The 21,239-nt window shown below is 50.0% G+C and overlaps 1 protein-coding gene across 1 annotated transcript in view; it reads right to left on the reverse strand.

Moving 5' to 3' along the window:
* Nucleotides 1-8,955, reverse strand: part of RUBCNL (rubicon like autophagy enhancer) — a 39,824-nt gene extending 30,869 nt beyond the window's left edge. Inside the window, exon 1 of the mRNA XM_083168985.1 lies at nucleotides 8,618-8,955. The gene's annotated coding sequence lies outside the window, so the exon portion shown is untranslated. The remainder of the gene's footprint in view (nucleotides 1-8,617) is intronic.
* Between the last annotated feature and the right edge of the window lie 12,284 nt (nucleotides 8,956-21,239).

The following is a 21,239-nucleotide window of genomic DNA, read 5'->3' on the forward strand; positions in this document are numbered from 1 at the left end:
GGCAATCTGGATGTTCTGGATGGTCTTTATCAGATCTGACCTCTGAATTCCATCCAGCGTGTCTGACTCTAGGTCATGACACCAGGACCTCATTACCCTGGCTGTTACTGCCATAGCTGCGGCCGTCTTGATAGCTGCCCCCGAGGTGACATGCTGTTTCCGCAGACTGACCTCCATCTTCCTTTCCATCGCGTCCTTAAAATTGTTCGCATCTTCCAGGGGGAGCGTTGTTTTTTTGGAAATTCTTGCGATAGCCGCATCAACCCTCGGGGCCTCCTCCCAGTGTTTCACCTGCTCACTCTCGAATGGATACATCTTAGCTACCCTAAGTGGCACCGCCACTTTTTTTATCCGGGTGCCTCCATTCTTCGTCCACCATTTCCTTCAACGCTTTTGATAGTGGAAATGTTTTGCCCTTTTTCTTCTTGTCCTGGAACAGCAGGTCCTGCAATTTCTCCTCCTCCTGAGTCTCTTCTATTTTCAGAGACTTATTGATAAGAACCAACAGGTTCTCCAATAACACTGGGTTAAAGTCAGCCTCTGCTTTATCCTGCGTTATCTCCCCTTCTTCCATTTCCTCCTCTCTCAATGCCGGCCCTTCTGCCGAGTCTTGGGATCCCCCTGAGAGCTCAGCTCTGCTCCTTTTTGCCTGCATTTTTTCCACATCCTGTTTTGTCATAAATGTGTCAGCCAACGCTGTCTTCAGCATAGACACCAACTCGGTCATCTGGGGCATACCCATCTGTTGGGTTAGTTTGCAGGCACTACACGCGGAGCCTATCCACATATCCGGCAGGGCCTTGTCACACAAACTGCACTTGGCAGGGTGGTGTTTCTTGTGCTTAGCCTTTGCCTCAGCCTGCCCCTTGCTTGTATCCGATCTAGAATACACATACAGTATAACAGTCAGTACCCGAAATGCTTCACCAACCAGTGCTTATCTCTGGCTTACCCTGATTTTCTGTGCTGCTTCTTCTCCCCATCCATACTGACAGCTTTAAAGCCTGCAGCTAAAGCAATAACATAGAGTAAGGATGATGATAACTCCTCCAGCTAATGCTGTCAGCGGAGTCTTACCGTCTGCTGGAATACTGCGTGCGTCTGACCACTCCACTGCTTCCAGCAGTCTATCAGCTTTGCCTCCGCCTTACAGAGTTTACTGGTCCGTTTTAAGGCTTACTGGCCCGCTTTTTAAGAGCTTAGTGCTCCGCTTTTTAAAGCTTACTGGCGCCTTGTGACGCGCCCCCTGGCGTGCGGCGCGCCCGTGACGTCAGACGCCCGCCGCACGTAGCCCCCGGGCTAACCGCCCGACGGGCGCCCAGCTCCTGCGTCCTTGCGCGGCGCTGACGTCAGACGCTATACTCCGGACACCTAGGCTTCCGCCCGACGGGCGCCCGGCTTCAGCGTCTCTGCTCCTGACGCCAGACGCCACACGCCGGACCCGACCCCAGGCGCCAGCCCATGTCCGCCGTCAATACTCCGGACGAGCGTGCCGCTTCCTCCGGCCACCGGTTCCAGCAGACCTCAGGTACCCCTTACTGCCCTCGACAGCGGGGACCCGTTTTTTCTCAAATCCCTGCCTCACCCCCGACTGCTCTAGGCAGCGGAGAGGGCTGCAGCTCAGGGTAAGCCCTTCCACTACCCTGGAAGGAAAAAAAAAGACACTGAGTCCTAAGGAGGTGGAGCTTATATAGGGGCCAGTGTTCTTTTTTGTTTCCTTCCAGAGTACTACCCTTCGGGACTTAACCCATGAGTTGGCTGCCATGGGGAGGTAGAGGAAAATACTTTCCGAAACAATTACATGTCTATCATAAGCTATTTGGACTGAACTGAAATTCAATGCCATCATGGAGCTTTCTGCAGTTATCAGCCAAGCAGGAACACGTACAATCAGTCAGGATGCAGACATGTGCGATTGCCCTGTGTTTAGCTAGTTTAAGCATTATGAAGATTACAGTAATCTTTTGGATACAGAGTAGCAGTGTTTTCATAATATCACTCTGTGCTCCATTCCTGGTATACGTGTTACTTACAGCAAAAGCCACTAACAAGTCTTATGAAACCAGTCCATAATTGTATAGGCAGACATAGGAGCTAGTTACTAAATTGAAAGGGAGAAAAAAAAAAAAAAAAAAAAAAAAAAAAAAACACTCCTGTTTTTACACAAAGGGTTCAGTCTAATCTAGAAAATAATCACATGTGAACAATTGAGAAAGGGACCAATTCTGCATCCCCTACAATAAAATGTAGGGGATGCTAACCTATTTACTATTAGCCCTTAAATCAGGGGTGGGGAACCTCAGGCCCGGGGGCCATATGCGGCCCCGTAGCCAGTCTGAGTGGCCCTCCCACCCGCCCGGCAGCTTTGCCAGGAGTCAAGTACAGGGGAAATCTCGCGAGAGGTCGGTAGTTCTTGCGAGATTCCTCTTAATCAACAGCAGCCGGAGACTGTCAGTCCTATTCAGAGGCAGGTATTCAATGCTGGTGCGAGCGGCAGGCGAGGGGGTTAAACAGCGAGGATTGCTGAAAACCAGCGATCCTCGCGGTTTAACCCCCGCGCCGGCCGCTCGCACTATGCAACGCTCTGGGGAAATCCTCGCCGTCACAGGACGGCGAGAATTCCCCAAAGCAGCGAGACCCGCGGCTACTGCAGGGTCTCGCTGCTTCTGGAGCCGCATCCGCCAATTCCCCCTCGCTCAAAAAACGGAGCAAGGGGGAATTGGCGGATGCGGAGGCTGCGTTGAATGCTGACAGGGTGAGTGGTGACAGCGAGCAGAAAGCCCTGCTCGCTGTCACCACTCGCCCAGAGCATTGAATACCTGCCAGAGTGCGGGACGGTTGCAGCAGGACAATTTGTAAGAGAAATTTTTACTTATGGCCCCCGAAGGATTTTTTTCCCCATACAAACGGCCCTTGGCACAAAATAGGTTCCCCACCCCTGCCTTAAATGCTGAACAATTTTGTAGTCAGCAGTATACACCTATGTACACACACGCAGTACTTAATTCCTGGACCCAGAGTTACTAATACCCCTATCACATCGCACCTCAGACCCGAGATATTGACGTGTTGGTGACGTTTGGACCCAGGTCCAGGTGCGGGGTGAAAGCACCACAGCTTAGAACACAGGTAGACCAACCCAGCAATTCAACACATGTTATAAGAAGGGGTAAACCTGGGTTGCGACTCAGAGTAAGTGTGCAAGCGCCGGACCTGGGTCTGTCCCGGCTTAGCATTGCGAAAGGGTTAAAAAGGTCACTTCCTTCTTTTTTAATGTGCAGTTGCACAGAAATTATGAAACTTTGCTAGAAACAAATATAATTTACAAAAAACATAGAGCAGCTAGCAAAAACCGCACAATAACGTACAGCCCCATCACTTAGAAATGCTGTAGGTCTGGCAGTAGTTAGATGTTGGCATCCCTTGTAGTTAGCTGTGGTTTCCTGCTTATCATATATCCCAAGGCCCAATAGGTGTTCTATTCAGCGAATAGGCATTCTGATGGGAGAGTCATGACAGGAAAAGCTTTACAAGTTTTTTTGGTACTTGTGAGTTATCCGGGCGTCCGATTTTGAAATCGGGTCGGATCGGGACATCGCATCGCATCGCATGCGACCATCGGATGCGATGCGATGACCCGATTTTTCCATAGGAATCAATGTTAAAATGGACTGAGTCCATTTTAACATGGAATTCAATGGGAAAAAGGGTCCTTTTCATACCCCTACTATCCAAGTGGGCATGGAGTTGGATATAAACCTGTGGCGAGCGTAGCGAGCCACCGAGCCCGAAGCGTGGCGAGCGTAGCGAGCCCCGCGAGGGGACACGGAATACCGTTCGCTCGCCACGCTTCGGGCTCGGTGGCTCGCTACGCTCGCCACAGGTTTATATCCAACTCCATGCCCACTTGGATAGTAGGGGTATGAAAAGGACCCCTTTTTCCATAGGAATCATTTTAACATTGATTCCTATGGAAAAATCGGGTCATCGCATCCGATGGTCGCATGCGATGCGATGCGATATCGCATCGCATCGCATCTGATTGTATGCCTTAACTTAAGGCATACAATCAAAAAATCGGACGCCCGGATAACTCACAAGTACCGTTTTTTTTATTTTGTCAATGAAAATGTAGGTTTAACAGTGACTAAGGACTACCGATTTAAGTAGCTGAAAGGTATAGGGCAGTGTTTTTCAACCAGTGTGCCGTGGCACACTAGTGTGCCTTGAGCTGTTCTCAAGTGTGCCCCCACATCTAGAGATACCCAAACCAGTTTACAGCCACCACCAGTTCAAATGTTATTGACTGGTCTCTTCTTTTCATGTAAGGGGCCAATGTATTTTATTTTTGTTACCTGTGGGGATCAGTGTGATTGTTTTTAATGTGGGGGCCAATAGGTTTGTTTTTTTCCTGTGGTGGCCAATGTGTTTTGCCCTGTGGGGATCTTAGGGTGTGCCTTGGCAATTTTAAAGTCTTATTTAGTGTGCCGCGAGGTAAAAAGGTTGAAAATCACTGGTATAGGGGCTTAGCATGGTAGGTGCCATTAACATATGCATCACATTTCCTTTAACAGCCACAGAAAAGATATCGCAGTCAACTACTTGACCTCAGCAAATACCAGTCTAGACCCACACTGAAGTGTCATAGTGTACAGCATAAGAACACACGGGTTGGGATCATTTGGTCTATTGCATTATGGTCGAAAGTCATTAGGTCGAATCCATTAGGTCGACATGCTAAAAGGTCGACATGATTCTAGGTCGACATGGGAAAAGGTCGACATGATTCTAGGTCGAAAGGTCATTAGTTCGACAGGTCATTAGTTCGACATTGTCTATGTCGACATTCACAAGGTCGACATGGGGTTTTTCACTGTTTTTTAACCTGAATGTCAACACAGTCGACATGGACACAGTTTAAAGTGCACTGCATCCCCTCGCAATGCGTCGGGCAGGGTGCCTCGCTACGCTCGGCACACTATTTTATTCTCCCACCACGCCCTAGTGGATGGTAGGGCATGAAATACCGCCTGTCGGCACATGTTGGCTCAAAAAACAGTGAAAAACTCCATGTCGACCTTGTGAATGTCGACATAGACAATGTCGAACTAATGACCTTGTCGAACTAATGACCTGTCGAACTAATGACCTGTCGAACTAGAATCATGTCGACCTTTTCCCATGTCGACCTAATGGATTCGACCTAATGACTGTCGACCATAATGCAGTAGACCAAATGACCGCATCCCGAACACACAGATCAGGAATAAGAGAAAACTGCATTCAGCCTTTAGAAAGCTGCCAATTACTTTCTTGTCAGGTTTGAATGAACACAGAAGAGTTTTTAAATGGCAAAATACATTCCTGCAAACTAAGAATTCCACCATGGTTTTTAAGAATGTGGAAACTGGCTGCAGTTTAGTTGGAACGTTGGAATGGTGTGGAACGTGCACGCATAGGTAAGCGACTCAGGTCACGTAGATTTGTGTGCACCCTCGGGAGGAAGTGGGTGGGCAGCTGACACCAGGTGACGTCAGCTGTCCGCCCCCGGCACTGATGTTACGTCTCAATTACCATCGGATGCCCAGCGTTTACATGGGAACGTCCATGTAAACGCTTGGCGTTCCCATGGGCGTGACTATCTGCAGCCGCCCCACGACCCCCCGGCCACAGCATTGGGTGCGTGCACCCAAACAATCTGTTCACCGTGGCTGCACATGCACAGAAATGACCCTGCGCATGTGCGTAAACCCACCATCGGTCCTCATGCGAGTGAGACTAGGTTTGCTTGTAACGTTTTTAAACTCTAATGGGGAGAGGTGTGCTGAGCGATGCAAGATCGCTAGTACACAGTGAGGTATGCTGAGCGATCTGTCTCCGGTGTGACGAACACTGGCAATGACAATTAAGTACCAGTGCACTGGTTCTCTCACCCGGCAGTGGTGACGCATCGCTACGGCTTCTACACACGTAGCAATGTTGGGGCATTTTCTAAGCCATCTAGACAAATTAAGTTAGATCACTTAAAATTGCTACGTGTAAGCCCCATTCAGGAGGGTCCTTCTGAGCAATACCAGTCAAAAACATGTCTAGTCTCTATGGGGCTTATAACGTTCATGGAGCATATTGTCTTATGCGTGCCCAGCTTATTTACTCAAACAATTTCAGAATGAGAGGTCATCCGCTCGGGGGTTAGGGATAGTGTACTACTGGATCTCCAAACTGCCAGACCCAGAATACAGTGATGTATCACTGGAGCTGCTACCATGTAAGTGCCGACTGATTTGTATCATACGTGGATAATAAATATAATGTGGTGGTGCCAGTGCGCATGAAGTGTACTAACAGAGCAGGGATTTTCCAGAGAGTTCCACAACTCTGCATGCTGGTGACAGTAGCACCATGCACGCAAGGCAATGTAGCATTGGCCCCATAGTCTCCTGCCATCTGCATAGGTCGAACCTCTTCTGCAGCCGATCAGCACTAGACATACACTCAATCTGGCTGTTAAAGAGTTAACACCCAATCCACTGTCAGCAGTCCCAGGGGATGACGAAACATGATTAGCATTTCAATGCATTGCATCCCTCCCTGAGGACCATGAAGAATGCAAGCTCTACCTCCAAAGCAACACATGGCTCAGCAGCTGTCTGCATAACCTGCCCCCTCTCTGTCCAACCATACCTGACCAAAATTAGAATTACAAATCAATAAACAGGAAGCAACAGAGGATGAACAATGCAGACATACATAACTAGTCAGTTCTTTACAGCTATTTCTGCTTATTATGTAGCAATTGAGTGGTTGCTATGTCTCCAGGAAGTCCTGTCCCACTGCACTGTACACCCCCCACACGCCTGTCCCCCTCAGTTACTGTACACCCCACACACACGCCTGTCCCCCCACAGTTACTGTACACCACACACACACGCCTGTCCCCCGCAGTTACTGTACACCACACATACGCCTGTCCCCCGCAGTTACTGTACACCACACATACGCCTGTCCCCCTGCAGTTACTGTACACCACACATACGCCTGTCCCCCAGCAGTTACTGTACACCACACAAACACGCCTGTCCCCCCGCAGTTACTGTACACCACACGCGCCTGTCCCACCGCAGTTACTGTACACCACACACACGCCTGTCCCACCGCAGTTACTGTACACCACACATACGCCTGTCCCCCTGCAGTTACTGTACACCACACATACGCCTGTCCCCCTGCAGTTACTGTACACCACACATACGCCTGTCCCCCTGCAGTTACTGTACACCACACACACGCCTGTCCCCCTGCAGTTACTGTACACCACACACACACCTGTCCCCCCGCAGTTACTGTACACCACACACGCCTGTCCCCCCGCAGTTACTGTACACCACACATGCCTGTCCCACCGCAGTTACTGTACACCACACACGCCTGTCCCACCGCAGTTACTGTACACCACACATGCCTGTCCCCCCGCAGTTACTGTACACCACACACGCCTGTCCCACCGCAGTTACTGTACACCACACACGCCTGTCCCACCGCAGTTACTGTACACCACACACACGCGCCCCCCCCGCAGTTACTGTACACCACACACACGCCTGTCCCCCGTAGTTACTGTACACCACACACACGCCTGTCCCCCGCAGTTACTGTACACCACACACACGCCTGTCCCCCAGTTACTGTACACCACACACACACACTCGTCTGTCCCCCCAGTTACTGTACACTCCACACCCCCGCATTTAATGTACACCACACACACACACACACACACACACACGCCTGCCCCCGCAGTTGCTGTACACCACACATGCCTGCCCCCCGCAGTTACTGTACACCACACATGCCTGCCCCCCGCAGTTACTGTACACCACACACACACAAACGCCTGCCCCCCAGTTACTGTACACCACACACACGCCTGCCCAGAGGCGTAACTCAGGGAGGCAATGGAGTCATCTGCCGCCGGGCTCCTACTCCCAAGGGGGCACCTCTCCTCCACTACAAAATTTAAATCAGTTTATTGAAAGCCTTCAATATCACTTCTGTGGCGGATTCCCCTCCTAGTAGGACCATAGACATCACAAACTCTTAAAAATAACATACATACATACTGTATACTTATATAAGGTGCTGTGTGTGGGGGGGGGGGGGGGCGCACCAATATTAATCTTGCCTCCGGGCAACTGGGGTGAACTTACGCCACTGCGCCTGCCCCCCAGTTACTGTACACCACACACACACACACACGCCTGCCCCCCAGTTACTGTACACCACACACACGCCTGCCCCCCAGTTACTGTACACCACACACACGCCTGCCCCCCAGTTACTGTACACCACACACACGCCTGTCCCCGCAGTTACTATACACCCCACACACACGCCTGTCCCCCACAGTAACTGCACACCCCACACGCCTGTCCCCCTGTGTAACCGCGCTGTGTACAGCCATGCAGACGGTCACGCGTGTAGCCGGAATACTATGCGGTGCTGCTGTCTGTACTCCCAGTGCTTAGTTACACAAAGCTTTTATAATACAGATACAATGGCAGCGCTACAGCCACAGACGACTGCAGTGACGTACCCGGCGCGCTTTTGCGGCGCTTACCTCCCCGGCGACAATACTCCGACAGTGTAGCGACTTTCTACTGACAACTCTGCGTTTCCTCACAGCAGGTCACCAGAAAAAAAAACCGGCAGCAGCTCTGTGGGTAGGAGGACACGAGCTTCTCCATATAACCAGCAGCTGCGGCGGCGCGGGTGAGATGTGCCCGGCTCCTCCCACATACAGCGTGCCGTGCCGGCTTATTCCGCCCCCCAGGCCAGCAGCCCCTATCCGACGCACGGGTCACCGCAGTGCAGGGTTGGGGGAGGGAGGGAGGCTACTGCTGTTGAAGCTCCAGGGACACGGTAGCTGTCGCTTATCACAACAACCATTAATAACAATGCTATTTTTGCAGAAAAATAGGTTCAGGAACTCTATGGGCAGAGTGGGCGGCGATGTAGGCGGGGCTTTTGTGGGGGGGTGGGGCATGAAACAGTGTATCATTTTTTTGTTTTTAAGGGGGAAATTTACTAAAGGAAATTTGTAAAAAATAGGTGTATTTGTATCCAGAAATACACTTATTTTTGACATTTACTATCCTGCAAATATGGCAATTCGTATTCGTATTGATAGCACATCAAAACGACTACGAATTGCCGTATTTTCGGGATAGTAAATTTAAAAAAAAAGTGTATTTCTGGTTACAAATACACCTATTTTTTTTTACAAATTTCCTTTCGTAAATTTCACCCTAAATGTCAAATATCTTCGGCTGTATGACTGACACTGGGGTACTGTGGTACTGGCAGAGAGGGGGGGCACATGAGGACTGGCAGATGGGCATGTCTAGCAACACTTGTTGCCACTCACTGCAATATAAAATGTCTCTCAGCCCACACCATCACACACTAAAAACAGGGATAGTGCACGCTTCAAAAATTTACACCGTAATGCTTATTGCACGTCACACACCTATTACATATTACGCCACATGCTGTAATACCCATTACACATTATACTAAACACCGTAATGCCCATAACCAGGGCCAGATTAACAATGGGCCTGATGGAGCTACAGCTCCAGGCCCACTCTCCAAATAGGCCCATTTTGTAGCGGAGGGCCAGGGCTTTCCAACTAGCCCGGCCCCACGTCGCTAGCCCCCCGGAAACAGGAGATACCACCAGGCAAAGCTGGAACATTTTCCCCATAGAATAACATGGGACCCGCTAATTCCGACCCCCACCCAGTTCCAAAGGCTGCCAATTCCCCCTCCGGCATCACAGAAGCTCGAGGTTGATCTCAGTCTAACCCAAATCGCTGGGTTTGGCTGTTCATGTTATTTGAGGACAGATTTCTCTGGAACCAAACGGCCCAGTTTCACAGGACCAAAATCATTTGAAAATCATTCGAAGCCCACATGTAAATGTGTCAGTTGGTTCCGAAGATAAAGCTGGTTGTTTAAAAGGGGGAGGGGGGAGTTTTCTCTCCTCCTCATACCAGAAAATGCGGTGACTAGGCTGGTGTAAAAGGGGCCAGCCCGGGTAAGTCCCTGCATTTTCTGGTGTGAAAGGGATATTATTTAGCCGGGACCTGCATTGCTTTGAATACAGCCGGTCAGCCCCCTGTTCTCTGCCCGGCTGTCAATGGCTGTCATTTCTGCCCGGCGACGGCTGTCCCCCAGTTACCGGGCGACGGCTGTCCCCCAGTTACCGCAAGCATGTATTCCCCCTTGGCAATGAGCATGCAATCCCACATGACAATGAGCATGGAACCCCTGGCAATGAGCATATAGGTAAGCAGCACTTATGTAGCATCATTTTTAATAGGCATTATGGTGTTTGGCATAATACGTAATGGACATTATGCTGTGTCGCTTAATATGTAATGGGCATTATGGTGTAATTTTTTTTGCACACCTTTGGTGCGCAATGCCGCTGTTTATGAAGCATATTGTGCTTTATTGCTCAATCTGTTTGGTATAGTGTGTATTTTGGCTCAATCCATGTGGTATAATGTGTAAGAGGCAAGTACAGTATAAGGGGTTACTATTGTGTTGCATGATTTGAGCTTGTAAGCTTGCAGCAGGGCTCTCCTACCTCCAAGTCTGTCTGTTGTTACCCAGTTTGTTTTATCACTGTCTACTATTGTAAAGCGCAACGGAATCTGCTGTGCTATATAAGAAACTGTAAATAAATAAATATAAGGGGTATATGGGCCCTTATTCTGATCGGTGCGGCCGGATCTGATTATGCGGCCAGGACCGTGCGTGCGAAACCCCGCCTTCCATACGGATCGCCAACTCCGTCCGTACGCGGTAAGAAGCTGGCCGAACGGACCGCACGTGTATTTTTCACGGAATACGCCTCCTCCATCTAAAGGAACCTCCCCCATCATTCGATGGTCGCAGACCATCGAATGCAGGACCGAGTGCTCCACCAGCTCCCGCAACCTCAGACCACACGGACATTTTTCCGTGCAAAAGCAGGGATCTGGGCGGGCAGCTGACATCCGGCGATGTCATATGTCCGCCCCCTACACGTGCGTCACGGCCGCATTACCATACGTACGCCCAGCGTTTGCATGGGAGCGCCCATGAAACGCGGGGCGTATGCATATGGTAATGAGCCCAAATAGCCCTTCACGCCCCTCTCCACCCCCTGTTCGGAGTGTTCACATATCATGCAGGATTTGGCCGTATGCCCCGCTCGCACATACGCAGAGACGCCTCTGCACATGCGCAGACACAAAACATTGGCGGGCCGAACGCACGCGGATATATCCGCACCGACCAGAATAAGGGCCATGGTGTGGTAAACTTAAGTGACCACATAATAGGTGCTGAAATGTTGTCTACCAAGTTTTGGCTTTCAGTATTTTTTTTATGACTGGAGTGCCGCCTCACCCCGCAAGTATTTTAGGACATCGGCATCCTGCGGGTGCACCTTTGGAGGGCACCCGCCAATACATCTCCCTGCATTTTTTTCTATGCCAGCCCCCTGCTTTTTCCAGGCATATATAAATAGTTGAAAGCATTTACACAAATAGAGACACACCCATGAGCAGACCACCCAAACAGAACACTGGTCACGCCCCCCACATTATTAGGTGCTGGCCACAACCCCTATTATTGCGCATAATAGGCCCTTGAAAATTTTCAGCTCCAGGCCCATTTAGACCTTAATCTGGCTCTGCCCATAACATGTTATACCAAACACCGTACTGGATATTGCACATTATGCCACACACTGTAATGCCCATTACATATAGTACCACACACCAGAATGCTTATTACATATTATGCCACATAAGTGCCAACATGCTCATTGTTACGGGTCTTTTGCCTGATGCCAGGGGTTGCCTGCTCTATGCGAGGGGTTGCATGCACTATGGTAGGGGTTGCATGCTATATTAGTCAGAGCAGCAGGAGAAAAAGAGAGGGTTTATGTTGAGGGTCTGGAGTGTAGGGCGAGGAGCAGTGGTGAAGCCTGCAGCACAGCACTTACTGTTAATGGGGCAGTGGTAGGCAACGGATGCGCACTAGGGGCCAGATGTACTAAGCTTCAAAAGTGATAAAATGAAGAGTGATAAACCACCAGCCAATCATCTCTTAACTGCCATACTCCATGCTGTGTTTGAAAAATTATAGGTAGGAGCTGATTGGTTGGTGGTTTTTCACTCTCCATTTTATCACTTTTCAAGGCTTAAGGCCGCCATACACTATGCGATTTGGCCCCGATTTCACCCGATCCATATGGAGATAAATCTTACGTGCAGCCGTGGGGACTCTGAGGACGCCGGCGAGGGAGGTGCCAAATCGTGTGTCCCCCTCCCGGGGAGCTGCAGGGGGAAATCAGGTCCGACTTGTCCTTAGGACAAGTCGGACTAATGTATGGGGGGCCTTTAGTACATCTCGCCCTAGAAATGGCTGGACTTGCAGCACCCACCCTGATGGCGGCCAACCTTGTATTAACATGGCACTGGGTGCAGGCTCAGTCCTCCCACAGTATCCTTGAGGTCTTCACTGTCATTTGGTGAATGAATCAGTGGTCTGAGGCTGAGCTCGTCATGAGCTGCTGGCTGCTGCTTGCTCCAGACCAGTCCTCCAGTGGGGCTGCGGCCTGAAAAAGTAGCTGGGTCTGGGGCCACTGGGTGCAGAGCAGCCCAAGCAGGTGAGAGGTACACAGACACAAGGGTGCGGCTGCGACAGAAGTTAAGTCTGCAGGCCTGGATCGAGAACAGGCCGGTTGGCCAGGATGTGCAGCCTACTGTACTGCCCTGCAAGAATACTAGCTATGCCACAATCAGTCACTCTCGGTCCTCCGGCTCACACTCATACCGCGACGTGCCCGAGGCCTTCGTCACGCATCGCCTCAGGAGGAGTCAGAGTGCACATGACACACTGTCCCTCCTCCCAAAGCATGCCACGGCAGAGTGTCAGTGTCACTCACAGTCTGTCACACGTGGGGTATGTGTAGGGATGCCAATCCCGGGGCATTTTTTCAATCCCGGGATCTGGTATTGAAAAATGCTCAATCCCGGGATTGGCATCCCTAGTTCGCAGGCGTATAACCCATACCCACCCCCACACCGGCCGACCCGGACATTTACTTACATTGGCAGGCGGGCGGCCGGGACTGGAGTGGGTTCGGAGGTGCACGGTGCCTCCGGGCGCGTGCACCTCATCAGCAGCCAGAGAAGAATCAGGCAGGCAGGCTGCAGGTGAAGGCCCGGGTGGGCGCAAGTGAAGGGGCGGGTGGGCGCAAGTGAAGGAGAAGAGGTGGGGGGCGGAAAGGAGAAGGGGCAGGCAGGAGAAGGAGTCACAACAGAGTGGGTGGCGTGGCCTGTGCAGTGTGACCATCACGCTGTGCACGCCGCACGCCAGGGTCAGGAACAGCTGGTCAGCGTCTGAGTGAGTGCTCAGACGCTGCCCGGCATTAGACTGCGCATGCATGCATTTAGGGCCAAATCCTGGGATCCCGCTGATCCCGATCCCGGGATTGGCCACCCTAGGTATGTGTAATAGAAATATATACGGCACCGGGCAGCAGGTAGAATTCACGGACATTCTAAAGTCCGATGCAGCCACATCCAGACTGCAGGTTCCATAATGCCATTCCTGATTTTGTAATTTTTCATCTGAACTTCAGGAATCGCTTTCCAGCTCAAAAATAGCCCAGTCACCCTGAGAGTCTGGGGGTGGCAGTTTTGGAAGGTAGGTGGGCATGCTGTTTTGCCATGGTCAGTGGTAGGACTGATGCAGGTAGGTTCCGTCTCGAACCAGAAGTAGAATTTGTTCAGTTTGTCCATTAGTTTCTGTTGCATGGTGGAGGGGGTTCAAGAGACCTTCTAGTTGGTTATAGCTTGCATGCCTCTCCACGCTGGCGCAGGGTCATTGGTTTACAGGTTGTTTGCGAGCTTGTCTGAGAATTTTTTCTTGCCAGCTTGATCTCCTGTGTTAGGGAGTTTCTGGCCTGTTTGTACAGGGCCATATCTCCACTGTAATAGGCTTCTTCTTTTGCCCGAATGAGCTTTCTGAGCTGACTGCTGAACCATGGCTTGTTGTTGTTGAAGGTGCGTGCTGTTTTGGTTGGCAAGCACAAGTCCTCACAGAAGCTGATGTAGGCTGTCACTGTGTCGGTCAGATCGTCTAGGTCTGTAGCGGAAGTTTCAAAGACTCCCCAGTCTGTGCATTCGAGACAGACCTGGAGCTTTAGTTTTGCCTTGTTTGTCCAGCTTTTGACTGATCTGACCACAGGTTTAGCTGTCCTCAGCTTCTGGATGTAGTTTGGGAGAAGGTGGACTATGCAATGGTCAGAGTCCCAGAGCTGCCTGGGGGATGGCCCGGTTTGTAGACTTGATGGTGGTGTAGCAGTGGGCTAAGGTACACCCTTCTCTGGTGTGACATCTGACTTGCTCTTTGTACTTTAGTAGCTCTTGGGTCAGGTTGGCGCTGTTGAAGTCACCCAGCACTATGAGCAGCATGTCTGTATGTTTGAGTTCTATGTCTGTTATCCTGGTGGCCAGCTGGTGTTGGGCTTCTTTCGTGTTTCCTTGGGGGGGGGGGGGGGGTATATACACCCCCACCAGGACTATTGAGGCAAATTCCAGGGTGGATTAGAATGGGTTGCATTTAATGATGAGTGTCTCCAGTTGAGGGCTGCTTGATTTACTCAGTGCACCACCCTTCATTTATGAAGAAGCAGATACCTCCTCCCTTGGTTTTTCCGGTGAGCTCCATATCGCGGTCGGCCCTGAGGAGGCTGTAGCCTGGCAGCATCACTGAGTGGTCGGCAATGAGGTTGTCTAGCCATGTCTCAGTGAAGAATAGGATAGAAGAACCAGCAGTGCCTGACCTGGCATCGTTTATGAGCAGGGACAGCTCATCCATTTGATACATAAGTGTCACTTACGTACATGCTCATTGCTAGGAACTTCATGCTCGATGCCAGGGGCTTCATACTCGATGCCAAGGGGGACTGAAATTGCTTGTTGCCAAGAGGGACTGAAATAGATTGTTGCCAAGGGGGACTGAAATAGCTTGTTGCCAAGGGGGGCTGAAATTGCTTGTTGCCAAGGGGGACTGAAATTGCTTGTTGCCAAGGGGGACTGAAATTGCTTGTTGCCAAGGGGGACTGAAATGGCTCGTTGCCAAGGGGGACTAAAAAAGCTAGTTGCCAAGGGGGACTGCAGCCTGCTTCCCTGCCCGCCCAGCTCGCCCACTCCCTGCTGTGCACGGCTGAGCCTGTCCGCTGCTATTTTCAATTCTCTCAAGTCTCCCACAGGACCGCTAGCCAATAGGTGCTCGCAGTCCAGCAGCCACCAATGCTGCTCCTGATTGGCTGCCGGACCACCAGCGCCTAGTAGTAGTAGTACGTTTATTTATAAGGCGCCACAAAGTATCCGCAGCGCCGTACATAGCAACAAAAAAAATGTACACGGTAACGTACAGGGGTTGTTAATAAAATACAGCATAAATTTTGAGGGAATGCTTGAAGGAGGTAAGGGAATCAGAAAGCCTGATGGGTGGCGGGAGGTTGTTCCCGTGCAGGGGGGCAGCGCGAGAGTCTTGGACACGGGAGTGGGAGGAGGTGATAAAGTAAGAGGTCAGTCGGCGGCGGAGCGAAGAGGACGGGAGGGAGTGTGGATAGAGATCAGTGAAGAGAGGTAAGGTGCAGTGGAGGAGGAGAGAGCCTTGTAGGTGGTGGTGAGAAGTTTAAAGAGAACCCGGAAAGGAATGGGGAGTCAGTGAAGAGATAGACAGAGGAGGGAGGCGGAGGTGGAGCGGCAGGAGAAGAAGATGAGCCTAGCAGTAGCGTTAAGAATGGATTGGAGAGGGGCGAGGCGGGCGAGAGGTAGCCCAGAGAGAAGGATGTTGCAGTAGTCAAGGCGGGAGATGACAAGAGAGTGAATGAGAATTTTGGTCGCATCAGTGGAGAGGAATGGTCTGATGAGCGAGATGTTGCGGAGGTGAAAGCGGCAAGACTGTGAGAGAGCACGAATGTGGGGTGTGAAAGAGAGGGAGGAGTCAATGATGACACCGAGGCAGCGTGTTTGGTCGGTGGAGGTGATCTCGGTTTCACCAATGCTGATGGAGATAGTTGGCAAAGAGGGGATGTTCGTGGGATGAAAGAATAGAAGTTCAGTTTTAGCCATGTTTAGTTTCAGGAAGCATTGGGTCATCCAGGCTGAGATGGCTGTGAGGCATTCGGAGACCTTGGACAGGAGTGATGGGGATAGGTCAGTGGCTAGTTGTCGACCGGGAGACTTGAATTGATAAAATTGGCGCACAGGGCAGGTCCGGAACGCCATTCCTGAAGTTCAGATGAAAAATTATGTCATCAGGAACGGTGTTCCGGAACCTCTAGCGGGATCTGCGGGAGCAGAGGAAGTCCGTCGCCTGAGAGTGTGCTGTGCTGTTTGTGTGCTGAAGCCTCACCGCCTGGGTGTACAGCAGCTGGGCTTGTCGGCCCAGCAGGCATCCTCTGCACCATGTTTGAGGGGGCATGTTTGAGGGGGTTAAAGGTAGAGTGCTGCCCTCGAATGTGAAACTGTCTCCGTGGCTGCACATTGAGTCAATACTGAGTCCGCTGTCTGGAGCTGCCTATTGTAGGAGCCTCGCAAGATGATGATGTCATCATCTCGCGAGTCCGAAGGTACCTCCGCAGCGGCACGTCTAGATGGTGGATGAGAGCACCTCTCAGTCTCAGATGTCCCGCCGTGACCCTCCCTTACCTCCTGTCCTTGGACTGTACCCTACAGCAGCGCTGGAATGTCCCGGTGAGTGAATGCCACATTGCTATGAGCATGAAATGGAAAACTGGCCGGCATTCACTGTTTGCTTTCAGAGAACAGTGAACATTGAATAGGGTGAATCAGAAAAAGATTCACAGCAAGGAGTGAAAACAGCACAATTCGACGTAAAAAACGGTGAAACCTGAACATTGAATACTGGCCTTTGTCTCCATCTGTCTCTGTCTGCATGCCTCCTCAGTCTCTGTCTGCATGCCCCCTCAGTCTCCATCTGCATGCCCCCTCAGTCTCTGTCTGCATGCCCCCTCAGTCTCCATCTGCATTCCCCCTCAGTCTCTGTCTGCATCGGGCTAATGACTGTCGGGATCCCGATTGTCAGAACCATATACCACACCCTCTCCAAGCGCCTCCTATATTTCTCTGTCTCTATGTCCCGGCTTTCTTGTCTCCATGTAGCGTCTGTCTCTATCCATGCTGCCACTTCTCCTGTCTCTGTTGCCTCGCTCTCTGGGCCAGATGCACTAAGCTTCAAAAGTGATAACATGGAGAGTGATAAACATCCAGCCAATCAGCTCCTACCTGCCATGTCACAGACTGTGTTTGAAAACTGTCAGACCGGATCTGATTGGCTGGCTGTTTATCACTCTCCATTTTATCACTTTTGAAGCTTAGTGCTTCTCTATGTACTTGCTGCCACTCTCTCTGTCTAGCACTAACCACAATACAATAGCCATAACAGCGAGGTGCAGTCACACGTCACTGCGCCATACCCACTCTGGTGGAAACCTGATTTGGGGGTCATTAACATTTTTGCTATGGGGCCCACAAAGTTCTAGTTGCGCCCCTGTCCTTACCATTGCTCCTAGCCCGCACACAGGGGGCTAGAGAGCAGTATGATACGTGGTGGCTGCTCCCCAAGTCCTCCTGGGCATAAGCTTCTCCTGCACGATATGGAAAAAACCCTTTTTTTCTTTATCAACTGCCGAGTGCCGGTCTGGATCCTTCACAGTGTGTGAGGGGTAAGTGTTGCATACATTCCCTTCATGGACCAGGCACCAATTGTGTAATATGTGGAGTGCCGCCCTGAGACCCACTGTATATATATATATATATATATACTTACACGAGTTGAAGGCACTCTGAGCTTTGTATCTGAACAACTTGCCCGGGTGCTACAATAGCGGAGATCATCCGAATAGTACAATGCAGATAGGTGAGCACTCGCAGGTTTGTCATCAACAAACAATAAAGGCTGGACACGGCGGTCACATTAAGCAACGTTTCGTGCTTTATTGCACGTCGTCAGGCTCATGACGACTGATGACGTGTAATAAAGCACGAAACGTTGCTTAATGTGACCGCCGTGTCCAGCCTTTATTGTTTGTTGATGACAGACCTGCGAGTGCTCACCTATCTGCATTGTATATATATATATATATATGTATATATATATATATATACATATATATATATATGGGCAGGTGGATTAGTGGTGCGGCACTCAGCTTGCAATAAGAGACGACAATACAGTGTCGGTTTTCAATGATCAACGTTTCAGTGCTCTTTAATTATGTCGCTATCATCAGGATACTGCCATACTGCTATCTGCCATATAGTTTCATCATCACCATCAATCCACCTGCCTGTATTACGCTCGACCACGAGCTGTGAGGGCACCAGCAAATTATCCACATTACCAGCAGCGAGTGCCAGTCCTATCCAATCATATATATATATCACCACCCAATAGTGTTATACCCTTGACTGTTTTACAAAAGGGTTATTCCTGTCTTCCCTTTAACCAATTTTCATTTATACATAAAACATTTCTTAATACAAGCATAAAAAAGAAGGAAAACAAACTTTTCGCAGTTATTCTTGTCTTTTTTTTTTAAATGTTATCCTTTATTTGTGGATGTTATCTAGTGCCCGACGCGTTTCGTCTCCTCAATAGACTTCCTCAGAGGTATGCCAAAAATTTTGTAATAATCTTGGATTTGACTTTACAGTGGTAAAGGTTGGATGGGCCTTCTTATTATGATGTTCCTGAAGACTTTTTTTATTATTTGTGTCTGTTGTTGGAGGCTCTTTAATTCACTGTCTTTAGACGTAAATTCTTATATGTCGTTTTTTTTAAGAATATACACGCATAACTTCACAGGTGTACGCGTCCGCTCGCCACGCTTCGGGCTCGGTGGCTCGCTGCGCTCGCCACAATTTATAAAATCAACTCCACGCCGATGTGGATAGTGGGGGTAACAAAAGGTCGTAGGATGCGTACCGCTGCGCTCGCCGTGCTTCGGGTTGCCGTTGATAGTGGGGTGGCGTTAACAATAGGGGGGCATTTCGCATAGTCATGAGCCATGAGGGTGGGTATACAATTAAAAATCGGGTCGGGGGGACATTTAACATGGTCAGAAGCCATACAATTAAAATCGGGTAAAATCGCATTGCATGCGATGCGACGCGATTTTTCATTGTACAATGCCCTGCGATGGAAATCGTGGGCGCCGTGATAATACACAAGTACCCTAAATATTATGAAATCTGCTTTTTTACTCTAAAAGCAAGGAGGAAATTAGCACATTACTCTAAGTGTAGGTGTCATAATTGTTGATGTGTTTGGTCAATGTGGAAAGGAGCAGAAAAGGAAGGGTAATGTTGAAACAGAGCATGCAATAGAAGCGTGTTCTGGTGGCATGGACGTGTAATGGTTTGCATTACTGCCTCACAGCACTGAGGTCATGGATTCGATTTCCACTATGGCCCTAACTGTGCCGAGTTTGTATCACCCCCCCTGTATAGCCTAATATATAACCAATATATTTTTGGATTGGGAGCGCCCGGCTTCCTCCCACAATCCAAAAAAATACTGGTAGTTTAATTAGCTCCCAACATAATTAACTCTAGAATGAAAGTCCAAAGCACAAGTGGACGAGGCAGTCCATTTTCTGTCCAAGGTTTTTTTTAGTGACCTATGCCCCCCTGTGTCAGTCCTTTAGGTCATGGCACCAGTATATATGTATATCACATAGATTGTAAGCCAGGGTTGCCGACTTTTTCTGTCTCCTCTCCGGGAGAAGCCCGGAGAGGAGACTTGCAGCTGCAGTTCGGGGGGCGGGGCTTGAGCTTTACATCATTAAGCCCCGCCCCCAGGATGGTAAAACCCCCCAATTCACGGATCTTCGTGGAGGGGGCGGGGCTAAAATGACGCGATTTTAGCTCCGCCCCCTCCCGAGACCCGCGGATTGACGGATGTCAATCCAAAAGTATGGTGAAAAAGACGCAATCGGGGGGTGGCGTGGGGGTCCCCCGGAATCCAGGGAGGGTTGCCCACCTTTCCGGGGGGCCGGGAGGAGGACCCGATTTTCGGGATCCTCCCGGTAATTCCGGGAGGGTCGGCAACACTGTTGTAAGCTCCACTGGGAAGCTATGGAAAGCAGTCACTGGTCTTCTGGTAATACTAGCAGATGTGCGATGTGGGCGATGTGGTGATGCTGGAATGTTCTTCAGCGCTCACAGGGCGGCTTTTGAGCAGAAAGCAACTCAAATGGCAAAACTGATCTGCGTAGAGCTCAAAATCACTCAGTGTGAAATAGTCCTTTCTATTCACAATTTTGTGAGGGCTTTCCCACTTATGGGGTGACATTGTATGGGATGAGATGTGTGTTTTTTGGCGAAATTTTCGCAAAAAACGTCCGAAATCCCTTTTTCGCATATTTAATGAGATGCGAAAAATGGCAAAAATCGCAGATTTTGCCGCGAAATCGCACTTTAACAAAGTGCGATTTTAACTCGCGCCGGAACTCGCATCCAGATGTTTTCCCATTGAAAAGTATACAAATCGCATATTTAATGAGATGCGAATTTGAGAAATGTTTCTTAAATTCGCCAAAAAATCAGACCAGGTTCTGATATGCGAGTTGGCCAGAACCCTGCACAGATCATTGAGATCTGTGCATGGTTCTGTGGTAAAAAATGTGTTATTTTTTTTTTTGTTTGAAAAAAATTGCTTGGGGTCCCCCCTCCTGAGCATAACCAGCCCCGGGCTCATTGAGCCGGACCTGGTTCCAAAAATATGGGGGACAAAAAGCGTAGGGGTCCAGTAGCGCACGCAGGGGGGTTTCTGAGTACCCAGAAACCCCCCCAGGAGTCTAAGGGCCCTAGGCTGAAAGCTGAGGGTCCCCTCTTTCCATAGGTATAAGAATTTTAAAAATCGGCCCTTGGGAACTGGAGATATCTGACTTCAAATCAGTGGTCCCCATCCAAGCCTGTTAATTGCTCTTCCCAGTCAGATATTTCAGGTTGTGGGCCAGATTCTCTAAGCTTCAAAAGTGATAAAATGGAGAGTGATAAACAGCCAGCCAATCAGCTCCTGTCTGACATTTTTCAAACACAGTCTGTGACATGGCAGGTAGGAGCTGATTGGCTGGC

Source organism: Crinia signifera, chromosome 2, assembly GCF_055691185.1.
Source record: "Crinia signifera chromosome 2, ASM5569118v1, whole genome shotgun sequence".
NCBI classification, from domain to species: domain Eukaryota; kingdom Metazoa; phylum Chordata; class Amphibia; order Anura; family Myobatrachidae; genus Crinia; species Crinia signifera.